The sequence below is a fragment of the Ambystoma mexicanum genome, chromosome 2q, assembly GCF_040938575.1.
Source record: "Ambystoma mexicanum isolate Mex_15411 chromosome 2q, UKY_AmexF1_1, whole genome shotgun sequence".
Lineage (NCBI taxonomy): Eukaryota > Metazoa > Chordata > Amphibia > Caudata > Ambystomatidae > Ambystoma > Ambystoma mexicanum.
Window position 1 is genome coordinate 187,029,633 of NC_090924.1, and position 22,752 is coordinate 187,052,384.

Here is a 22,752-nt window from a genome sequence, read left to right on the forward strand (position 1 = left end):
ACCTCTGTGTCCCCGCAAACATCACCATAGTACCTTGTGACAACCTGACAGAAGCTCCAGACACGGAAAACCCAAAGGAGGGTTGGTGGGGACAAGAGACAGAAAATAAAACAGTGCTGGATCATGAAAACGAAACATACGCAGGCCCTGATATTCACGGCTGCAGCCATACAAGTACAGACTTCATAAAAGCACCGGCTCAGGCAGCCGCGGGAAACGACATGACTCATGTAAATAGTTTACACATCAAAGGCAACACGTTCCCTCTGAAGTCAACGCCGGCTCAGGCAGCCGAGGGAAAAACTTGTTTCCAGTTTAAGGTTGGCAAGTTCCTTTCGAAATCAAACCACAGTTATATTGACCGGAACAGAAAACCATACGAGCGTGTGAATAAACAAAAGAGAGCGCCACAGAAAACTGTAGAAAACAGCATTACTGTATCAGAGAACTTACCGTGTACTTTTACAATGAAAACCAGCGTTCTCCATGAGGCACCAGTGCGGGCTCCATTATGGCGACCAGGATCCTCCAGGGAAGGGGGAGGGGCTTTTCAAACTTTCGGGTGGGGAAGCATCCTGATTGGGTGGAATTGCCCAAGCCCCTATTCAAGGGAGGAGAAAAGGAAAAACTGACGGATTTGTTTCCTTTCTGTTGCAGAGGCCAGCAGAGAGTGGGGAAGCAGCCGAGAGGTTCCAGTGGGCGTACGAAGACTGAACCAAGGTTTTTTCCTTATGCTCTGTTGGGTGTCCTGACCCACGTTCGGACTATTATACTGCAACATTTGGTGCTGTAGACTTAGGAAATCCAAGAGGGCGGAAAAGCCCACATTTGCGCCAGAATCCTAGAGAACCGTGCAGTTTTGCGCACAGCAAAGTGGTCCCCTGACCTGCCACCCACCAGTGCAAGCATGATGGGCCAGGAGTGCCATGAGTGAAATGTGTGCCAAAGGAAAAACAGCAGTGCCGGTTAGCTAAAAAAAAGCACTTTAAAATCACCTTTGTTTCCCTGAATGCAAGCTCAAAATGCCTATTTTAAACAACACAAGATATTCAAAAATCTCAATGAACACCAGCAGACATTTGGCAGAATGTATTCTTGTGTGCATACTAAATCTGGAAAGAGAAAGAGCCCAAAACAATGTTTATAAAAAAAACTGGCTGAGCTGTGGATGTCAACAGCTTAACTGAAATTGGATTTAAAACCACTAAAATCAAAATGTTTAAATTAAATGAGTGACCTACTTTTGAGTGTCACATAGTTTGCAACTGTTAAATGTAATAGTTTTGAGCTTATAATCAGCATTCTAGCTGCATGTGCAAAAATTGTAAGTTTGATTGGAATGTAGAAAGCTGGGAACAAAAGTGACATTTAGCTGAAGCCTGGCTTAATGAAACTGGATTCTGCCTGACCAATACCCCCAACAGGAGAGGGAATTCAGCAGCTGTGTTCCCAGGCCTGGCTGCATCCTGCTGCCCCTGCCAAAAGGAGATGACACCTCTCTGATTGAATTAGGGGAGTGGCACCTGGGGACTACAGGAAACTAAACAAAGCACTGTCCCTGGCTCAGGCAAATGTTATATTGGGGGGGTCGTAAAATGGCTTCCTCTTGGGAAAAACTGGGAGGGGCAGTGCCTGTGAGAGCAAGCTGAGCTTGGGGGAAGTGGATAAACCAGAAATTCCACCATGTGCTTTGGAAAACCACACCCCTTTGGGGCCAGAGCATGATTCTAAAAAGATGGATAATTCATAGTGCGGACTTGTAAAAATTATATAAATAACATCATCATTCTTGTGATTTTTCTGTGCACATTTTAAGAGGTGTTAGGACCCTGAGGTATGTTCTTGGGGATAGTAGCGGAAAAAAGGTTGTTACTCCAAAGGTATGCATGTTAAAAATCTGACACTTTATCATCTGAAACCCATATCCCAGGTGCACATTTGTGTAAAATCTGGAAAGGTTTAGAGGTCGTTATCTGGATGAAAAGGGGAGAATTCTGTCATAAGTGGACACAACGTCGTACAAAGACAGGGATTGGATGGTTTGGTGCTACAGAAAATATGTTAACTGGACCTATAATATTAGAAAAATGGTACATAGATAAATATGTATTTGGATCAGAAATAGATTTGTGTGCAATTTGACAAGGGGAGAATCCTCTGACCATAAACCTACCTCATCACTCTGACTCACAACCCAGTTCCCCCAATCAAGGAAGAGAGGAGGAACTGGCCAATGATAAGTTGAGAGGGTTGGGCATGCAGAAGGAGCCGACCCACCCACTTTCTAAACACATAAAAAGAGCCACTGGAACCCAGGTAGGGACATTCACTTTCCACTTTCTTGCGGGGCGCTTTGCCGGGAGACTCCAGACTTCAAATCCTGAACTCCAGGGATCCAGAACTTTACTTCAGAACTTGTAGCAGAGAGGCTAACCCACAAGCTGAGTTCTCTTCAGCAGGCCTCAAAAATCATTTGCAAACTATTCCACCGCCGGGCTGTGCGGTTTGCTGCTTGCTAAGAATCCACTTGATCCAGACCCGCAGAATCATAGACCGCTGTATCCGGAACCGCTAGCAGAACCGATAACAGAACCAGAGACCCAGAGACCAGATCGCTGTGAAGAAGCGCTAGCAGAAGTCCAGCCAATCCTGACCCGATCGGTGACGAAGTCGCATTCCTGTCCAAAATCTAGTGAGTACCCAGCTAGCACTGTGCCAAAACCAATCTCTTAGTTTAAAATAATCTAATCCAAACTATTTTAGCCTATTAGAACTGCCTCCTAAAATTGTGTCATTCTGTCATTTTTAAAACTGAAAACTGTCATCTGTCATTCTGAGCTTTAAAATTTCAAATCCGAAAAACTACCTTTACTAAATCGGCCGTATCTCCGGAGCGAGTTTTAACTGTCATCTTAAAGCTAAGATTCCAAGCTTTCCAACGAACCTAAAACCGACTTGCTACCCCTTATAGTGCCTCCGTAATTGCGCTCGACGCACGCGACTAAATTTACAGCGATTTGACATTTTGCTTAATTTCAGCCACGTGTAAAAATATTTGTCCTTGCTTTCCTTGCTGAAATTCGTGTGCAACCTCACAATCATTCATAGAGCATTGCTAAAGTGATCCTGAATTCATTTAAAGTATCTCTCACTCACCCTGAACCTCCTATAGGGAATTAAAAGCATTTTTTTCGCATATTTTTCACTTAATTGCAACCACATCAAAGTATATTGCCTGTGTTTAAAACTACTACCTGTTTTCCTCTAAGCTTCCTAGGGAGGAACTGAATTATATTTGATTGCATTCCTGAGAACTGTGTGCTTTCCTTCCATCTCTTTACCTTGCATAAAGGGGGGGGGGGTGAATTGTCAAAGAAAAGTGATTACATTGTCTTTTGTTGAAGACATATCAAATTTATTTTCTGTACTGCATTTTCATTCATCATTCCATTTTCCTTGAAGCCATAAAAGCATTCTCAGCTACTTTATCCTCTCTATATCACTTCTAAGCCATCAAAAGAGTGTACCACTGTAACATTATCCATTGTTGATCACTGTCATCTTCACAAGTGTGCTATCAAATATTAATTTACTATAAAAGTGTGATAGATATATATTGTTTAATTTTCAAATAAACCTTTTAATTTGCAAAACCAACCTACTTCTTGGCTTAGTGGGGTCAGGGGGATTCTAAGAGAGGGGTGTTATATAAGGGTTGTCATCCAGAGTAAACGAACTGGACATAAAAATATATCAATAAGGGTTTCCCTCAGCATCCCAGACTAGGCATTGACTTAGCTGTAGTGTTGAATTGAATCCGCTTACAGCTCTTGCCAAGCCTGCTGATAACGAACTTTGGACTCCAAACAGGGGCTCTTACCCAACTTAATTTCTTTTGTTACGATTTTTGAAGTCAATAAAGACAAATTTCCGTTAACTTAACTCCTGCTCATAGTGATCCATTACACCCCTCATCACAGTGCCCCATCACACAACTTCCCCAAACACATCACCCAGTTCCCCCGCCACTCAACCTCCCTGGCATCTATTTTTTGTATTTGCATTTATTTGAAAGTATAGTTGTAAAACCCAGAGGAGATGGTTTAGTTTCATGGTACTTTGATGGTTGTCACATGTTTCCCCTTTTCTCACCTGTTTTCTCTGTTTTGCAGAGTCCTTTGTCGGGGTTTTCTTTCGAGCAGTTCGGGTCTTGTACAAGCCCGCTCGGCCGTCTTCGGATTCCAGGATTCGTTCAGCTTCTTCGTCTGGGATCTAGGAAACTCCAGGAAGCTCAGAAAGGAGGCACACGGAGGCGGTCTGCGCGGAACGCGGAAGAGACAGGGTCAAGGAAGGTAGTAGGAAAGGAGAAGGAGGAAGGTCCGGGAACCAGGAAGCAACACAGTACAGGAGAACGAACTACGGAGCACGTCAGGCCACAGCTATCGGTAGCGTTGAGACGCGCGGAACCGCAGGGGAGTGGCTAATTTATAGAACATGCTGCATAGGACGTAAAGGTCGATAGACCGCGTTCCGTGTATACGGCCATGTTGGGTGTACTACAGCGAGTAACCCCCGACGTGCCAGGGACCAGGAAGACCAGAAGGGGCGTGATCGATGGATCATGACAGCATGCCTCCTTCTAAAACCCGTTCCACCGGGTTTACCTGGATGTATTCGGTGGAACCTTCTGAGCAATCTGGGGGAGTTTAAATTTGAGACTGGTTCCCAGGTACGTTCACTGGGTGGATAGCCCTTCCATTCCACCAGGTATTGAAGTCGGCCTCGTCTATATCGGGAGACACAAATACGAGAAACTTCATATTCCAGCTGGTCATCGACAATCACAGGACTAGGTCTAAGAGTAGTCCGGGTGGTTTGGATGAATGGCTTCAACAGAGATTTGTGAAAAACTGGATGTATCTTCTTCCAGGAGTCCGGAAGTTGGAGTCGAAAGGCCACAGGATTAATGATTTCTTTTATAGAGAAGGGCCCATAAACCGGGGAGCCAATTTATTCGGTCTCAGATGTCGGGGCAGAAGTTTCGAGGATAGCCATACTTTATCCCCAATAGAGTAAGAAGGTCCTGGTCTTCTCTTTGAATCTGCATAGTGCTTGGTTTGGATTCGCGCACTTTCAAGATGTTCCTTGGCGTCTTTCTGTACATTGATGAGTGTTTTGATCCAGGAATTGACAGTTGGAACAGGTGTTGGGTGTGGAAGAACAGAAGGTAAGACCGAAGGGTGGAATCCTTGGCTGCAGAATAAAGGGCTGGTCTTAAAAGCCGAATGATCCGAATTATTGTAGCCGAATTCGGCCACTGGTATTAAAAGAGACCAATCATCCTGGACTTTGGTAGAGAAGCAACGAAGATATTGTTCAAGGGTTTGATTCACTCGTTCTGTGATACCTGTCTTGATGCCTGCCCCCGGAAGACCAGACCAGGCCCAGCAGCCCCGGAAGAAGGCATCATGCCACTTGGAGCATGCCCAAAAGCCCCAGTTAGGGGCTGTTTGGGTACAGTCCTGGCGCCTATGGCGCCAGGCTCATAAAGATAAAGTCAGTCCTGGCGCCATGGGCGCCAGGCTCATTATTGATAACTTACCTAAAGCAGACCATGCTGCATACTCACCTGAGGCAGACCATGCTGTATGAAGACTCAAGCCAAATGAGGCTTAGGAGGGACTATTTTACTGAAGGGACTATTTTGTTACTTGGGTGGGGCTGTGGAAGAATACTTACCTGGATCTTCTTCCAAGGCTATTTAAACCACGCCCGGACAGCCACACGTGCTTCGCGTTATTCTGCTTGCTGCAGCGTAACGCTCACCGTGTTTTCAGCAGCTCCAGTCTTCAGCCACGCCCGCTTCAGTCCTGGGACTCCTGAAACAAGAAGACAAAAAGGATAAAGGTTAGAACAGGAGTTTTAACTTTAATCCTTACCTGAATCCTGATCCATTTCGCCACGGAACTGAAAGACAGAAGTCTTTGAAGCATCGCTTCGCATTCCTACGGCGCCGCGCTGAACTCACCTGCTTGGCGGTACTTCAGCATTCCATCACGTTCTCTCCATCTCGCGGCCGCCCTCCGACACCTAAGGAGACAAAGACAGCAAGGTGAGCAAGGGGACTCTCTAAGGCCATACAAGCTACCCCCAAGGACTTACCTGATTTACCACGGGAGGTACTCACCTCATTTCGGGTCGGCGCAGTCAACTCTGCTTCATCGCCGTACCCCGGCCCCTAAGGGGAGAAAGCAAGGACAATACCAGTTACCCCCCACAAAACTTACCTGATTTACCACGGGGGTCTCACCTCATCTCGGGTCGGCACAGTCAACTCTGCTTCATCGCCGTACCCCGGCCCCTAAGGGGAAAAACACAATAGACTTACCTGAATCTTACCGAGTGCCATTTGGAAATCTTTGAGTGGATTAATCGGCAACTTGCAAGGAATCGGACAGAGTGAAGAGCAGACATTTGAACTCTTATGAACAATTGGACTTTAGAGTCAATACTGGAACTCACCAAATCCTCTCCGCCAGTGAAGTAAGTGGTCATCAACGCACCCCTGCGGTCGACGCAGGATGGAGAGCTCATCCTTCCAAACCATCAGAAGAATATTCTTGCGAGCCAGACATCTAGGCTGAGTGGGCCAGTCCAGTCAGTCATCTCGGCGCTACACGTCACGCTGGTGGAAATAACAGCGGCCCAGTTCCGGTCGACGCCCCCGTGGGAACCAGGTGAGCGTAACAGAACGCGAAGCCTACCCACAAATACCCACCTGGGCGTCATGGAGACCTGGGAAACTGATCAGTTGGCCCAATTATTAGGGGAATTAAGGGCCGAAGTGCATTCCGCCTGCCAAGAAACCAATGCCCTCAGGAGGGAACTGATAGTGTCAAAAGAACGAACTGATGAGTTGTCCAGACAACTATTACAGAGCCAGGCTGGACAAACACCTCTACCAGGACTTGGGGCAAGTCCAGCTCCTGTACCATCGAGTAACCTGGTGCAGATAAATTTACCTGGAGTCGTTCCTTTGGCTCCGCCTGAACACTTTGCCGGAGACACAAAAGGGTTTGCAACATTCATGAATCAATGCCGCTTGCACTTTTTATGTAGACCTGGAGCTTTCCCAAACGATCAGGCCAAGGTAGCCTTTGTACTGTCATATCTCAGCGGCAGTGCGGCGGATTGGTCTATTCCACTAATTAACCAGGATGACCCGATTCTTCGAGATTTCCAGGGTTTTCGAACAAGCATGGAAAGACTATTCGCCCGACACTCCCGAGGACAGGCTTTGGACAACAAACTTTTATCCCTACGTCAAGGTAACCAGGATCTTTTATCTTACATTGCAACTTTCAATAGATTAGTAGTGGTAACCGAATTGCTTGAAGCCAAACGAATCACATTATTCCATCGAGGACTTCGAGGAGAACTCAAAGATGTTTTGGCCCAAATCGTGAACCCGCCACAAGACTGTGCTGAATATATAGATCTAGTGGTCCAGCTCGATCACAGACGTCAAACCAGGAAGACTGACCGAACCAAGTTTGAGAACAGGGTGTTGGTTAAAACCCACATAAGCTCCAAGGGAGTAGATGTCTCAGAACCAATGCAAATCGGGGGGGGTTAAAGGACCCCTAACCCAAAAGGAGAGAGATAGAAGACGGCAACTGCAATTATGTTTATATTGCGGAACTGCTGGTCATTTTCTTCGGAACTGCCCTGTAAAACCACCCAAGAAAGTTATAGGAGCAGCAGACGAAAACCATGTGAAATCTGACTCGGGAAACGACCACGCCCGGCAAGCTTAGAGGTCTGCTTGCCGAGCTTAAAGAAGGACACTCTGACCTCGCATTTCACCATACCCATGGTCCTTGTAGATCCAGAGCAGCCATCACGCATGCACGCGGTAAAGGCGTACGTAGACAGTGGAGCCATAGGAAATTACTTGGACTGGGAATTGGCTACCAGGATGAATCTATCTCTCACCCGCAAGACCACGGCCGATGTTGTCACCACTGTAGATGGAACGGAAATCGCCTCTGGACCCGTAACTCATTCCACTGCAGAGATGACATTGCTGAGTCAAGATGGGCATCGAGAGGCTATGATGTTTGATCAAGACCCCACAGTTTCAGCTGATACTGGGGATACCTTGGTTGGATAAACACAATCCCTGTATTGATTGGCGAGAGAAGAGACTAACCTTCCCAGAATGTGCTCACACCTGCTACCCAAGGAAAACTCAAAACTCAGTCCTGGCCCCAGTAATTCCAGTAGCTATGCAATTACCTGTTGAATACCAAGACTTTCAGGATGTCTTCCAAAAGGAACAGGCAAACACCTTACCACCTCACAGATCGTATGATTGTCAAATAGATCTTGTACCTCGAGCACAACCACCTTGCAGCACAATCTATGCCCTTACGGAACCCGAAAATCTTCATTTGCGCCAGTACCTAGACCAGTACCTTGCTAATGGCTTCATTCGCCCGTCCAAATCCCCTGCATCTTCAGCTTTTTTCTTCGTACCGAAAAAGGAAGGCGACCTTAGAACATGTATAGACTACCGCGCACTGAATCAGATAACCATCAAGAATCAATACCCACTGCCTTTGATCCCAGAACTACTAGACCAGGTGAAGGACACTTGTATATACACGAAAATAGACCTTCGGGGGGCATATCATCTGGTACGTGTCAAAGAGGGTGACGAATGGAAGACTGCTTTTCGCACCAAGTACGGACTATTTGAGTACCAGGTGATGCCCTTCGGACTATGCAATGCACCAGCAGCCTTCCAGTTCTTCATGAACGATGTCCTCCGAGAGCTTATCGACGTGTGTGTGGTCGTTTACATCGACGACATTTTAGTATACTCTTTATCAGAATCTGAGCATGTAAAACACGTCCAAGCAGTCCTAGAGAAGTTACGCCAGCATAAATTATATGCTAAACTGGAAAAATGCATCTTCCACACTAGGGAAGTGGAATTCCTTGGATTTATTCTGACCCCGAGAGGAATCCGGATGGATACACGAAAAGTGGATGCCATTCTTAATTGGCCTTCGCCAAGTTCAATCAAAGGAGTTCAAAGCATGCTTGGCTTGCCAATTTCTACCGCAGGTTTATCCCGGACTTCTCGCACATTGTATATCCCATCACAACACTATTGCGAAAAAACAAACGCTTTGTGTGGACAGAGGAAGCCGACAACGCCTCCCAAGAGTTAAAAGCTAAATTCACATCTGCTCCCATATTAAGACACCCGCGCCCCGAGCTTCCCTACATAGTGGAAACAGATGCATCCAGTTCAGCCATGGGAGCAGTCCTTTCCCAAAAGGATCCCGAAACTAACCAGCTTCACCCAGTGGCGTTTTGGTCAAGAAAATGTTCACCCCCGAATTAAACTATGCCATAACCGACAAGGAGCTGCTGGCCATCAAGTCCGCCTTCAAGGCTTGGCGGCACTATCTACTGGGTGCCAGACATACCATCACGGTCATCACCAATCACCGCAACTTACAATACCTAAAGACAGCCAAAGCCCAATCTTCGCACCAACTCCGTTGGGCATTGTTCTTCGCCGAGTTTGATTTTGTAATAACCTATCGACCAGGTTGTAAGAATGGTAAAGCAGACGCCTCGTCCCGGATTGGAATGGGAGAAGCAGAAATAACTTTAGAACCCGTACCCATAATTCCGGAACAGAGAATCCTTGGCCTGGCTTCCATACAGACACTGGAGAACATTCAAAACAAGATCCACCAACTCCTTGATTCCGTTGCCCTACAGGACTGGGCAAAGAAAGGTCCAGAGTACTCTGTCATCGATGATTTACCTTATTACCAAGGCCGGCTATTTTTACCGCAAAAGGAACTACAGGAACTTGTCATTTCCCATTACCATGACACCTTAATAGAAGGGCATCCGGGTATTGCAAAAACCAAAGCTAAAATTAGGAAGCAATTTTGGTGACCTACCTGGCGAAAGGATGTCAAGTCATTTGTCATGTCTTGTGGCATTTGCGCACAAAATAAAGGGCAAAAGAAAAAACCTGCTGGATAATTGCAACCATTAGACATACCACCTACCCCTTGGCATACCTTGTCATTAGACTTCATCACGGATTTACCCCCGTACCAAGGTTACAATACCATTCTAGTTATTGTAGATCTTTTTTCTAAAATGGCCCACTTCATTCCTTTAAAAGGGATACCTTCAGCTTCAATCCTGGATAAGGAATTCCTTGAAAATGTTGTCCGCCTGCATGGCTTTCCTTCAGTGTTAATTTCAGATCAGGGCAGTCAATTCATTTCACATTTTTGGAGGAAATGCTGCCAACTGGCACAAATTGATGTTAGGCTTTCGATCAGTCACCACCCTCAGACCGATGGTCAAACGGAGAGGACCAACCAGACTCTTGAACAGTACCTCCGTTGTATGCTACATCAGTCTGAGGGGAATTGGAAAGACATTCTGTGGATCGCAGAGTATGCGTACAATAATTCCGTACACTCAGGACCTGGACAAATTCCTTTTTTTACCATCTCCACGCTGTTATTACACAAGCCTTTAAAGAAGCAACCATCCATTTGCAAAAGGCTAAGGAAAAATACAAAAAGGATGTGGATCAGCACAGAAGTGAAGCTCCTCAATACCAAATAGGGGACCAAGTATGGTTAGCCACTAAGCACTTACTACTCAAGGGGACTCGGACCTTTAACCCCAGGTATTTGGGACCTTTTTCTGTCAAGGCAATTATTAACCCAGTGGCCGTCAAGTTGGACCTACCTGCTCATATGCAAATCCATCCCGTTTTCCACGTGTCTCTTTTGAAGCCAGTGCAACCAGGAACAAGGCTAACCACTCCACCTGAACCTATCCTCATAGACGGGGAGCCCGAGTTCGAAGTCAAGAATATTTTGGACTCAAAAAGAGTGAGATCAAAACTCTTTTACCTAATTGACTGGAAAGGTTATGGTCCACAGGAAAGGTCTTGGGAACCTAGTGACCACGTGCATGCACCTCGTTTAGTGAAGAGGTTCCATCGGGAATTTCCAGACAAACCACGGCCAAGGGGGAGAACGACTTTAAGAGGGGCCTTGAGGGGGAGTGCTGTTATGATGCCTGCCCCCGGAAGACCAGACCAGGCCCAGCAGCCCCGGAAGCAGGCATCATGCCACTTGGAGCATGCCCAAAAAGCCCCAGTTAGGGGCTGTTTGGGTATAGTCCTGGCGCCTATGGCACCAGGCTCATAAAGATAAAGTCAGTCCTGCCATGGCGCCAGGCTCATTACTGATAACTTACCTGAAGCAGAGCATGCTGCATACTCACCTGAGGCAGACCATGCTACATGAAGACTTAAGCTAAATGAGGCTTAGGAGGGACTATTTTACTGAAGGGACTATTTTGTTACTTGGGTGGGGCTGTGGAAGAATACTTACCTGGATCTTCTTCCAAGGCTATTTAAACCACGCCCGGACAGCCACACGTGCTTCGTGTTATTCTGCTTGCTGCAGCGTAACGCTCACCGTGTTTTCAGCAGCTCCAATCTTCAGCCACGCCCGCTTCAGTCCTGGGACTCCTGAAACAAGAAGACAAAAAGGATAAAGGTTAGAACAGGAGTTTTAACTTTAATCCTTACCTGAATCCTGATCCGTTTTGCCACAGAACTGAAAGACAGAAGTCTTTGAAGCATCGCTTCGCATTCCTACGGCGCCGTGCTGAGCTCACCTGCTTGGCGGTACTTCAGCATTCCATCACGCTCTCTCCATCTCGCGGCCGCCCTCCGACACCTAAGGAGACAAAGACAGCAAGGTGAGCAAGGGGACTCTCTAAGGCCATACAAGCTACCCCCAAGGACTTACCTGATTTACCACGGGAGGTACTCACCTCATTTCGGGTCGGCGCAGTCAACTCTGCTTCATCGCCGTACCCCGGCCCCTAAGGGGAGAAAGCAAGGACAATACCAGTTACCCCCCACAAAACTTACCTGATTTACCACGGGGGTCTCACCTCATCTCGGGTCGGCACAGTCAACTCTGCTTCATCGCCGTACCCCGGCCCCTAAGGGGAAAAACACAATAGACTTACCTGAATCTTACCGAGTGCCATTTGGAAATCTTCGAGTGGATTAATCGGCAACTTGCAAGGAATCGGACAGAGTGAAGAGCAGACATTTGAACTCTTATGAACAATTGGACTTTACAGTCAATACTGGAACTCACCAATTCCACTACGCCAGTGAAGTAACTGGTCATCAACGCGCCCCTGCGGTCGACGCAGGATGGAGAGCTCATCCTTCCAAACCATCAGAAGAATATTCTTGCGAGCCAGACAACTAGGCTGAGCGGGCCAGTCCAGTCAGTCATCTCGGCGCTACAAGTCACGCTGGTGGAAATAACAGCGGCCCAGTTCCGGTCGACGCCCCCATGGGAACCAGGTGAGCGTAACAATACCATTGGTTTGAGGATGATATCCCGAGGAAAGAGCTTGTTGGGTCCCTAATATCCGGCAGAGGTGTTTCCAAAACTGAGAGATATACTGTGGTCCTCTGTCCGATATGATCTTGGAAGGAAGTCCATGCAGTCGGAAGATGTGTTCCAGAAAAATACCTGCAAGTTCTGATGAGGATGGTAATTTATACAGAGGAGTAAAGTGAGCCATATGAGTGAATAGGTCAATGGTGACCATGATAGTGGTATAACGTCTGGAAGGCGGCAATTCCACAATGAAGTCTGTAGCTATGATTTCCCAAGGTCTTGTTGTTGTCTTTGTATTAGACGGAGGGTGTTGGAAATACCACGATGACCGGAGTGAAGAGTATCATGGCAGAGATTTATTATCCTTTGTTGTAGTTTCTGTGTGGGGATGACCAGGTTGTTATCCTTGAACAAGTATCCGTCCTTGATTCTTAAGTCCCATTGATTCTTTTCTGAAAGTCCTTTCCAAAGTTCCGAAGTCTGAGTTTGCACGCAAATCTCTTCCAGGAGGTTGTTTGCTTGAGCTACAAATATGGTATGAGGAAACATCTTGGGATACGTCCGGTCCTCCGGAGGTTCATAGTTTGGACGACGAGAAAGTGCATCAGCTATTACATTTTGGGTTCCAGGGACATGGTGAATCTGAAACTGATATTGGGCAAAAAAGAAGGCCCACCGAGCTTGGCGACTATTCCTACATTCCAGGGCTTGTAATACTTGTAGGTTTCGATGATCCGTGCGGACATGGACTGGAAATTTGGCTCCTAGAAGTAAATGACGACACTCTGTGAAGGCTTGACGGATGGCTAGCAGCTCTTTCTCTAGGACGGAGTAATGGGTTTCACTAGGAGTTAATGTCCGAGAAAGGTAGGCGATGGGATGTTCCAAGCTATCCTCGAATTGCTGTTTTAGAACGGCTCCAATGGCGTAATTGGAGGCATCTGTCTCCACTATGAATGATCGATTAACATCAGGCTGAGCAAGAATGGGAGCTTGTGTAAATTCAGACTTTAACTGTTGGAAGGCTTTCTCTTGGGCCATGGTCCAATGAAAGGGAACATCTTTTTTCAATAAGGCAATTATTGGTTGGACAATCTCAGAAAAGGAAGGTATGAATTTCCTATAAAAATTAGCCAAGCCCAGGAAGGATTGTATCTGTTTCACTGAGGCGGGGCTAGGCCAGGATAAAATAGCCTTGACCTTGGACTGATCCATACCGATACCATCGGGAGTAAGGACAAACCCTAGGTAGTGAACAGTAGAAGTATGGAAGATGCATTTCTCGGGCTTCGCCAGGAGTTTATTTTCGCGTAAGCGTTGTAAAACTGCTTTCACATGTTCTTCGTGCTTGAGAGGGTCCTTCGGAAATATTAGAATATCATCCAGATAGACAATCACAAAAAGGAACAGCATGTCCGAGAACACTCAATCCATGAAACGCTGGAACACCGCTGGGGCATTAGCAAGTCCAAAGGCATGACCAAGTATTCAAAATGCCCAAAGGGTGTTCTAAAGGCAGGCCATTCGTCACCTGCCCTGATACGAATCAAATGATAGGCGCCCGAGATCCAGCTTGGTGAACACAACTGCACCTCTTACTGCCTCCAGGATGTCTGAGATCAAGGGCAATGGATAGTGGTCCTTGAGAGTACATTGATTTAGACCTCGATAATCCAGACACGCTCTGAGTTCTTTAGTGTCTTTTTCAGGAATGAAGAACAGGGAGGCCCCTGATGAAGATTTAGATGGTCGTATGGTGCCATTTATTTATTTATTTATTTATTTATTTATATTTATATAGCGCGCATGCAGCCCAAGGGCATTGAGGCGCTGTTACTTGCATGAGCTTAGTTACAGAGATACAGACGCGGTAGCAGTAGATGGCACATTGCATACAAACACAGACATAGGTATCATTACAGCTTATTTGATTGGTCAATACAGATTAAGCAGTGGGTCCTATGGTTGGTATTCATGCCGCTACGAAGGACCTTATGAGAAGAGGATGGTTTTCATTGCTTTGCGGAAAGCGAGGAGGGAGGCCTCACTTCGGATGGTGGGAGGTAAGGCATTCCAGTGAGTAGGTGCGAGATATGGGAAGCTGGATCCACCCGCTCTAGCTCTTTTTACTCGTGGCACACAGAGCATGTTGGTATAGGGTGATCTGGTTGGTCTTGGAGAGGCGACGGGGTGGATTCTTTGTGAGAGGTAGTCGGGAGCAGTGAGATGGATGCACTTGTGTGTCAGTGTCAGCGCTTTGAACACGATTCTCTCTTTTATTGGGAGCCAGTGGGCCAGTTTTCTAGCCTCCGAGATGTGGTCTCTTTTAGCAATGCCTTGGGCTGCACGGAGAGCACTATTCTGGATGACTTGTAGCCTCTCAAGGTTTTTTTTTGATGTTCCTACAAATAGTACATTGCAATAGTCTAGCCTGGAGCCGGTGATGGCTCTGGCTATGTTTGTGCAGTTCTCTCTGGAGAGAAAAGTCCTGACTGCGTTGATAAGTGTAGCGTGATATACAGCTGAGGAGGCAATTGCGTTGACTTGTCTGTCCATGGATAGGTTGGAGTCCAAATAAACTCCAAGAGTTTTGACTGAGTCTGAGACAGGTATTGTGATGGTGTTGATGGTGAAGTGACTGAATTGGGAGTCAAGATTTTTTAGCGTGTCGGGGGAACCTACCAGTAGGAGTTCAGTCTTGTCAGAGTTGAGGCATTGTCCATTGTCTGCCATCCAGGCTTGGATGTTGTTGTAGAGATTGTTAAGGGTCAAAGAGTCAGTGTCATAGTTGCCGGTGAGGGTGAGGAGGATCTGGGTATCATCCGCGTAGTTAGTGTAAGAGATACCCATAGCGTCGAGGATGAGGAAGAGGGGTCGTGTGAAGATGTTGTAGAGGGTGGGGGAGAGGCATGAGCCTTGGGGCACACAACATAGTATGATGGTGGGTGAGGCAGAAGCTAAGTCAGGGAATACTTGCATGGTTCTGTCTTGTAGGAAGGAGGTGATCCATGCTGTGGCGTCAGGGAGAACTTGGCAGTGGAGGAGAGGTGATGGCATAGGACGCCATGATCAACGAGATCGAACGCCGCAGATAAGTCAAGAAGTAGGAGAAGTGCTGGTTTGCCCAGGTCTCTAGCATCGTCCATCTGGTTTTGTAGATCGAGTAGGGCGGTTTCCGTGCCATGTCTGGGGCGGAAGCCAGATTGGCGGAGTCCCAGGAGTTTGTTCTCTTCGATGAAGTGCTGAACCTGCAGGTAGGCTGCTTTGTCCAGTATTTTGAGGAGGAAAGGGACAGTGGTGATGGGTCTATAGTTGTTGGGGGAGGTGGGATCGAGAGTTGGTTTTTTTAAGAGGGGGCGGACCCATGCTTCCTTAAGGGAGGCGGGGACTTTCCCTGTTGCAAAGGAGGCATTGACAAAGGCTGTCAGGAAGGGGGCAAGCGCTTCTGTGCAGTCCTTGATGAGAGTGGCTGGGCAAGCATCACCTTTACAGTTAGAGGGTTTGATATTCCTCATTATATTAATGATGTCTTTTTCCTGTATGGGTTTGAAGGAGAAGAGTTGAGGGGGGTCCGAGGTTGGTGGTGGGGCAGGGATATGCGTATTAGGCAGGGCTTGTTTAGTAGCTAGTATTTTGCTTTGGAGGCGGCTCAGTTTGGTTTGCATGGCTGTTTGAATTTCGTCGCACCAGGCTTTGTCTTTGGTGAAGATTTCTTGTGTGCTAGATTGAGCTTCCGAGATTCTGGATTCAAAAGATTTGGCTTTTGCTTGGGTGATAGCTTTTTTGTAAACCGTAGAGCGGGCTTTAAAGATCAACTTGTCTTTGTCAGTGTGGGATGTTTGCCACTGTGTAAGAGCTGCCTTTTTTTCATTCCGGAGTGTGAGCAAGTCTGGGGTGAACCAGGAGTTAGAGTGGGTTGTGGGTTTGGATTTACGAGGTTTAAGTGGGGCAATGGAATTGATAGCTGCTTTGATGGCAACATCATAGGTTGATGCAAGAGTTTCTGGGTCGGAGGAGAAAGGCGGTCTGAAGGTTGGGCCTTGGAGGAAGGGCAGTAGCCTTTCCTTAGTGAGCTGACGGGAGCTTCTTGCGAAGCAGGGTGGTAGGGGTTGGGGTGGCGGAGTTGGGGAGCTGGTGGTGAGGATGCTAAAGGTGATGCTATGGTGGTCAGACCATGGGGTGGGAGTGTTTCCAGTGATGATGAGTGGGCAGTTGTGCTGAGCGATCCAGTCAAGTGTTCTGCCCTGGGTGTGAGTTGGGCTACAGATGGTGTTCTTGTAGCCTAGTGTTTTGAGGGCTGAGTCAAGGGATTTGGCTGCTGTGTCTTTCCTGTCAAGGAGGCCTAGGTTGACATCCCCAAGGAGAATGGCTTTCGATTGTTTTTTGAGGTTGTCACATAGGAGGTGGATGAGGGAGGCTTGGAAGTCTCCTGTTGGGCCTGGAGGGCGATAGACAATATGAACAGCAATGGTACAGTGGGGGGAGAGGTTGATTTTGACTTGGAGGTAGTCGTTGTTGTTGTGTAAGGATTTTTCTACCTTTCTAATGGTGAGGTAGTCTTTGGCGATGATTGCTACACCTCCACCTTTAGAGGGGCGATCTTGTCTGGTGATGGAATAGCCAGGGGGCAGTGCAAGGGAGAGTGCAGGGCCGGAGGCCTCATGTAGCCAGGTTTTTGATATCATGAGCAGGTCTAGGTCATGGGTGGTTATGAGGTCATGGATGTCCAGAGCGTGGGCATTGATGGATCTAGCGTTGACCATGGCGCATTTAAGGTGGGGTTCTGTGGCGGATAGGGTGGGGTCCGTTGGAGGGGTGGGTGAGGTGGTGGGCAAGGGTGGTGTTGAGCAGGGGGCTTGGGTGGTGTTGTGGTGGGGGGCGGTAGAGTAATTGCCTATCACACATTTTGCACTGGGGAGCACATTTTCAGTGGTGGTGGACACAGGTAGGATCACATTTGGCACAATAGCATTCAAAATGGGGGTAGAAGAATTGCCTATCACACATTTTGCACTGGGGAGCACATTTTCAGTGGTGGTGGACACAGGTAGGATCACATTTGGCACAATAGCATTCAAAATGGGGGAAGAAGAATTGCCTATCACACATTTTGCACTGGGGAGCACATTTTCAGTGGTGGTGGACACAGGTAGGATCACATTTGGCACAATAGCATTCAAAATGGGGGTAGAAGAATTGCCTATCACACATTTTGCACTGGGGAGCACATTTTCAGTGGTGGTGGACACAGGTAGGATCACATTTGGCACAATAGCATTCAAAATGGGGGTAGAAGAATTGCCTATCACACATTTTGCACTGGGGAGCACATTTTCAGTGGTGGTGGACACAGGTAGGATCACATTTGGCACAATAGCATTCAAAATGGGGGTAGAAGAATTGCCTATCACACATTTTGCACTGGGGAGCACATTTTCAGTGGTGGTGGACACGTGTGTAAACATATTGCGTATAAAGGAAGTACAGTTTGAGGTGGGGTAGAGAGCATCATTGGCAGCTATGTTGGAGGTAGTTACTATTGCTGTTGGCTTAGTGGTTTGGCGCATGAGTCTGGCCATGTATGCAGGTGGAGTGGGTTGCGTGATACGGGAGCATAGCTGTACATTGCGGATGCTCGTGGGGAGGGACTTGGAGCAGATGGTGGCCTCTATAGTGCGGGCACGTAGTCTGGAGTTCCTGGTGGGCAAACCTGGTTGAGGGTTGAGGTGGCAGTAGTCAGGCTCCTTACCTCTAGAATGCGGCAAAGCCTCGCGGCAAACGGCAGACGAGCAGCGAAGAGCTGCAAAGAGGAGTGCAGGCCTTGTCCCCTGGCCTTCTCCTCGCGGCTTCGCCTGGCGGTGTACTCCCTCTCCCTTTATGGTGGGGGGGGGAGCCGGTAGAGCAGGAAGCCGTATCAGGCTGCGGGCTGCAAGCGGGAACGGGCAGGGAAACGGCGGGAAATTCAAAAGATGCTTTCCCTGTTGCTGAGGCCACGACCGGGCCTTCCATGTGGAGGGGCTGTGCTGTATTGCGAGATTAGTATCCAGGTATTCACGAAGGGCTTTCTTTGCAGGTTCTGAGAGGATGAACATCCTTCCAAATGGAATCACCGTGGACGGTTCCGTCTCAATAGCACAATCTTCAGGTTTGTGGGGAGGTAAGGCCTGAAAAATGGCAGAGGAGAAAACATCGGAATATTCCTGGTAAGCCTCCGGGACCCGGATGATGTTTGAAACTGCGATTGTGTTCTGATGAGTTGTAGGAAACTCCTTAGATGGTGTAGGATCAAGGTCTGGATGTAAGCAGTGGGACATACAAAACTCAGAACCCAGGAACAAGGATCCCGCTGCCCAATTGATATAGGGGTTGTGTCTTTGAAGCAGGGCATTCCCAAAACCATGGGGTAATGAGCGGACTTGATGATGTCAAATCTTATCCTTTCTCGATGTTGATTTATAGCAAGCACGATCTCCTTGGTCTGCAGGGTTATTGGTCCGGAAGAAAGGGGTCTTCCATCAATTGCTTCCACAGGTTGCATGATAGTCCGGGATTCGTAAGGAATATGGTGTTTTAAGACCCATTCATGATCTATGAATACCCCCATAGCTCCACAGTCGACCAGTGCCAGGATGGGGTATATTTCTTTCTTGGATGTTGTCAAGAAGGCCTGTAAAATTACCAAGGAATGTTGTCCAGGAGAGTTCAAGGATGGAATAGAGGTGGAGCAGAAATCTCTCTCCCGAACCTGCACTCCGTTTAGGATCAGGAGCTGGCGTTTCCTGAGCGCCATGGGGGGGCAATCGAACATTCTCTTACTAAATGTTTGTCGGATGCACAATACATACATAATCCAGTATGAATCCTTCGCATCCTCTCTTGTGGTGTAATGGGTCCACGGAAGGCCCCTAATTGCATAGGTTCAGGCTCATTGCTTGAGTAGAAATGCCTTCTGAGCTCGAAGGGGTTCCATTGGGGTTTTTCTGGAGTGGTAACTTGGATTTCTTCTTTTCTGCCTTTCTCTCCTGAATGCGAAAGTCAATCTGTAGAGCGAGATCCATTAGGGCTTGAAAGGAACCCGGGCGTGCCACTCTGGCTAGTTCGTCTTTGATCTCTTTGTTTAGCCCTCTTCAAAATAAAGTAAAACAAGCTTCAGAGGACCAATCCGCTTCCTTAGCCAGCTGTTTGAAGCATGTGACATACGTGAGCAAGTCCTGGGTACCCTGATGAAAGCCGAGTAGACGTTCCTGGGCACTGTAAACTTGTTCCGGGCGTTCGAACATGGTCTTGAGGGCCTCTATAAAGCCGTCGTAGTCATCCAGGAGAGCATCACCAGAGTTAACCTATGGGGTGGGCCAGGTCAAGGCATTCCAGGAAAGATACGAGATTATAAAGCCCACTTTAGCCGTGGCCGTAGAAAAATAATAAGGCTTAAATGTAAAGTGGACCAAGCAAGAATCTAGGAATCCACAAAGGCTCTTTGCTGAACCGTCGAACTTATTAACGACGCCGCCTAGAATTAAACTCTCCTTCGTGGCGGAATTACGGGATAACACCAATTGTTTTAACGCAGCGTTTTCCGCCTTTAAGTTTTGCATTTCGGTCGTCAGCTCTTGCATGCCACGCATAAGATCCTGGACGGTCGCATCCATGTCTGTATCGAGATCGGTCAGGTGGCGTCTCAATCTGTCACAGGTTTCCCCTTTTCTCACCTGTTTTCTCTGTTTTGCGGAGTCCTGTGTCTGAGTTTTCTTTCGAGCAGTTCGGGTCTTGTACAAGTCCGCTCGGCCATCTTCGGATTCCAGGATTCGTTCAGCTTCTTCGTCCGGGATCTAGGAAACTCCAGGAAGCTTGGAAAGGAGGCAGCATACAGAGGCGGTTTGCGCGGAACGCAGAAGAGACAGGGTCAAGGAAGGTAGTAGGAAAGGAGAAGGAGGAAGGTCCGGGAACCAGGAAGCAACACAGTACAGGAGAACAAACTACGGAGCACGTCAGGCCACAGCTATCGGTAGCGTTGAGACGCGCGGATGTCATGATCACCAAAAAGATGCCCAAAAAGGTTCTTAACAAGGTCAGGTTCTCTGTTTATTATTCCTAGTTTGTGAGCAAGCTATGCTGTTTACTTCTTTAGGCTAAATGGTTACTTCTAAAAAGAAACACAACATTGCTGCCAAGTTAGCCTCATGAAGATTGCAGTGCTGTCTAGGTGTTCAAACCCTGTAGTTATATAAGCCCCTCCCCTTGAGCGCTCCGCGCTTCGTGTCGTTTTCTGCATCACAGAGTGACGCTTACCCAAGTCCTGTCACAGAGAAACTTAATGTTGCAGTATTTCTGAGTGTTTTTCTTAGCATTTCCCTTGCGAATCCTCCTTGTCTTAGAGCCCATTCCTCTCCCTCTCCAAACCCGCCCCGAATATTCCTTTCCGAACTTCGCCTCTCTTTCATGTCACGTCGAGGGGTTTATCCCTCCATTCACCCCGGTAGTTCGAGCCTGTTATCGCAAGTACCATTTGCAATGTATTGTGTCCATGTTTTATCTGCTTGCTGAGGTACGTTGTTTTGGCAGCGTTTGTAAATGGTTTTGTGAAATGATTTTAAAAGCCTGTTTATTCCTGCTATCTCGCTGTGTGCGTAGGCGTTTCCCTTTTGATGCACATTCTGTGCTTTGCTCAGTTGAGGAATGTGGCCATACACTGCGCGTAGTGCAGGGGTAGCATTTTGATTTTCATCAAGCCTTTCCTGCTTATGCGCTCCATTTGACATTCCTACCGAGTTCCCGCTGCACGCTCATATACACACAGGTCTCATTGTGTACATTTGTCAGTTGGAAACGTAATCCTTTTGTGAAGGCAGATATCTTTTGTGGTTATATTGATCTTCATTGCTGAGAACGCCTCTGAGGAGAAAGACACATTTCTAGTCACGCTTGCTAAAATTAAGTTTACCTATGTGACGCATTGGAAGTTTGACTAGCCAATACCCATGTGAATTCTTCCATTGCCTTTTACTTTTCATTCACAGTTTTCTGGGGAAAAGCTTGTCTACGCTTATGTTGTACAGAAGTCATCTCCTCGTTGTTTCCCTGTTTGGCATTGTTTTCACCTTAGGGCATGTGCTCCTCCTAAATTCATTCTAGATTCACGAAAGTCATTGAGAGCAGCTTCCCCACAATCCTTAATTAAAAGGTCATTCTCCAGCAAAAGACCCTCTTCACAACTAGAGCCCCTGCTCAGAAGCAGGATGGAGAGCTCCCCCCAGAAAAACATGAGGTAATTAGTTTTCAGGGGAATTACTTAACAAAGATTGGGGAACAGGGTTGAGAAATAGCCTAAGAATATTTTCTGTGTATTCCATAGGGGGAGACAAGCTGTGTAGCAGGAGATTATAAGCATCGCTCGCTGAGAAAAAATATCAGATAAGTAGATTGAGAGTGTGTGTCCCCGCAGAGTACAGGTAAGCGTTACAGCGGATCCGCAGGGGAGTGGCTAATTTATAGAACGTGCTGCATAAGACGTAAAGGTCGATAGACCACGTTCCGTGTATACGGCCATGTTGGGTGTACTACAGCGAGTAACCCCCGACGTGCCAGGGACCAGGAAGACCAGAAGGGGCGTGATCGATGGATCATGACACTGGTAGTTGAAATGTTCCAATAAGGATGGGGAAAATAAAGCCTCAATCATACAATTTTTATGCAAAATGTTGCTTTGACCATGTATAATATATATATATATATATATATATATATATATGGTAATCCTGGTTAGTGTGTGATTTATTTGCGTTTCATGTCAACCCTGTAAAATGAAATATTATTTGTATGAGTTTTACACTTTTTACAAGCGTGTGACGTGCCTGCCATGATGACTGCACCGCCAGGCCACACCCTCTACAGTGAACCCATCTATTATGTCAATTTCCCTAAGGAGGTATCAATCCAGAGTATTTTTTCAATTTCCAGGCGTATTTTGTGTACCCATTTCCATCACTGTTGGCAGCTGTGATTTTTGAAACTACAAATAACCATATAACCCACTAAATTTAATTCATCTCAATGCAGTTCAGCTGACCGACCTAGTTGCTCATCAGGCGTTTAGCGGCTTCTCAAAACTACATTAACAAATTGAGCGTTAAGCCAGTGTTATGTAATATTTGGTACCCCATACCGAGGCACAGAACTCTCCTACTTTGGTCTGTGATCTATGAAGACAGCCGATGACAGGGGATACCGGATGGGTATGGGATACCAAATATTACATAACAGC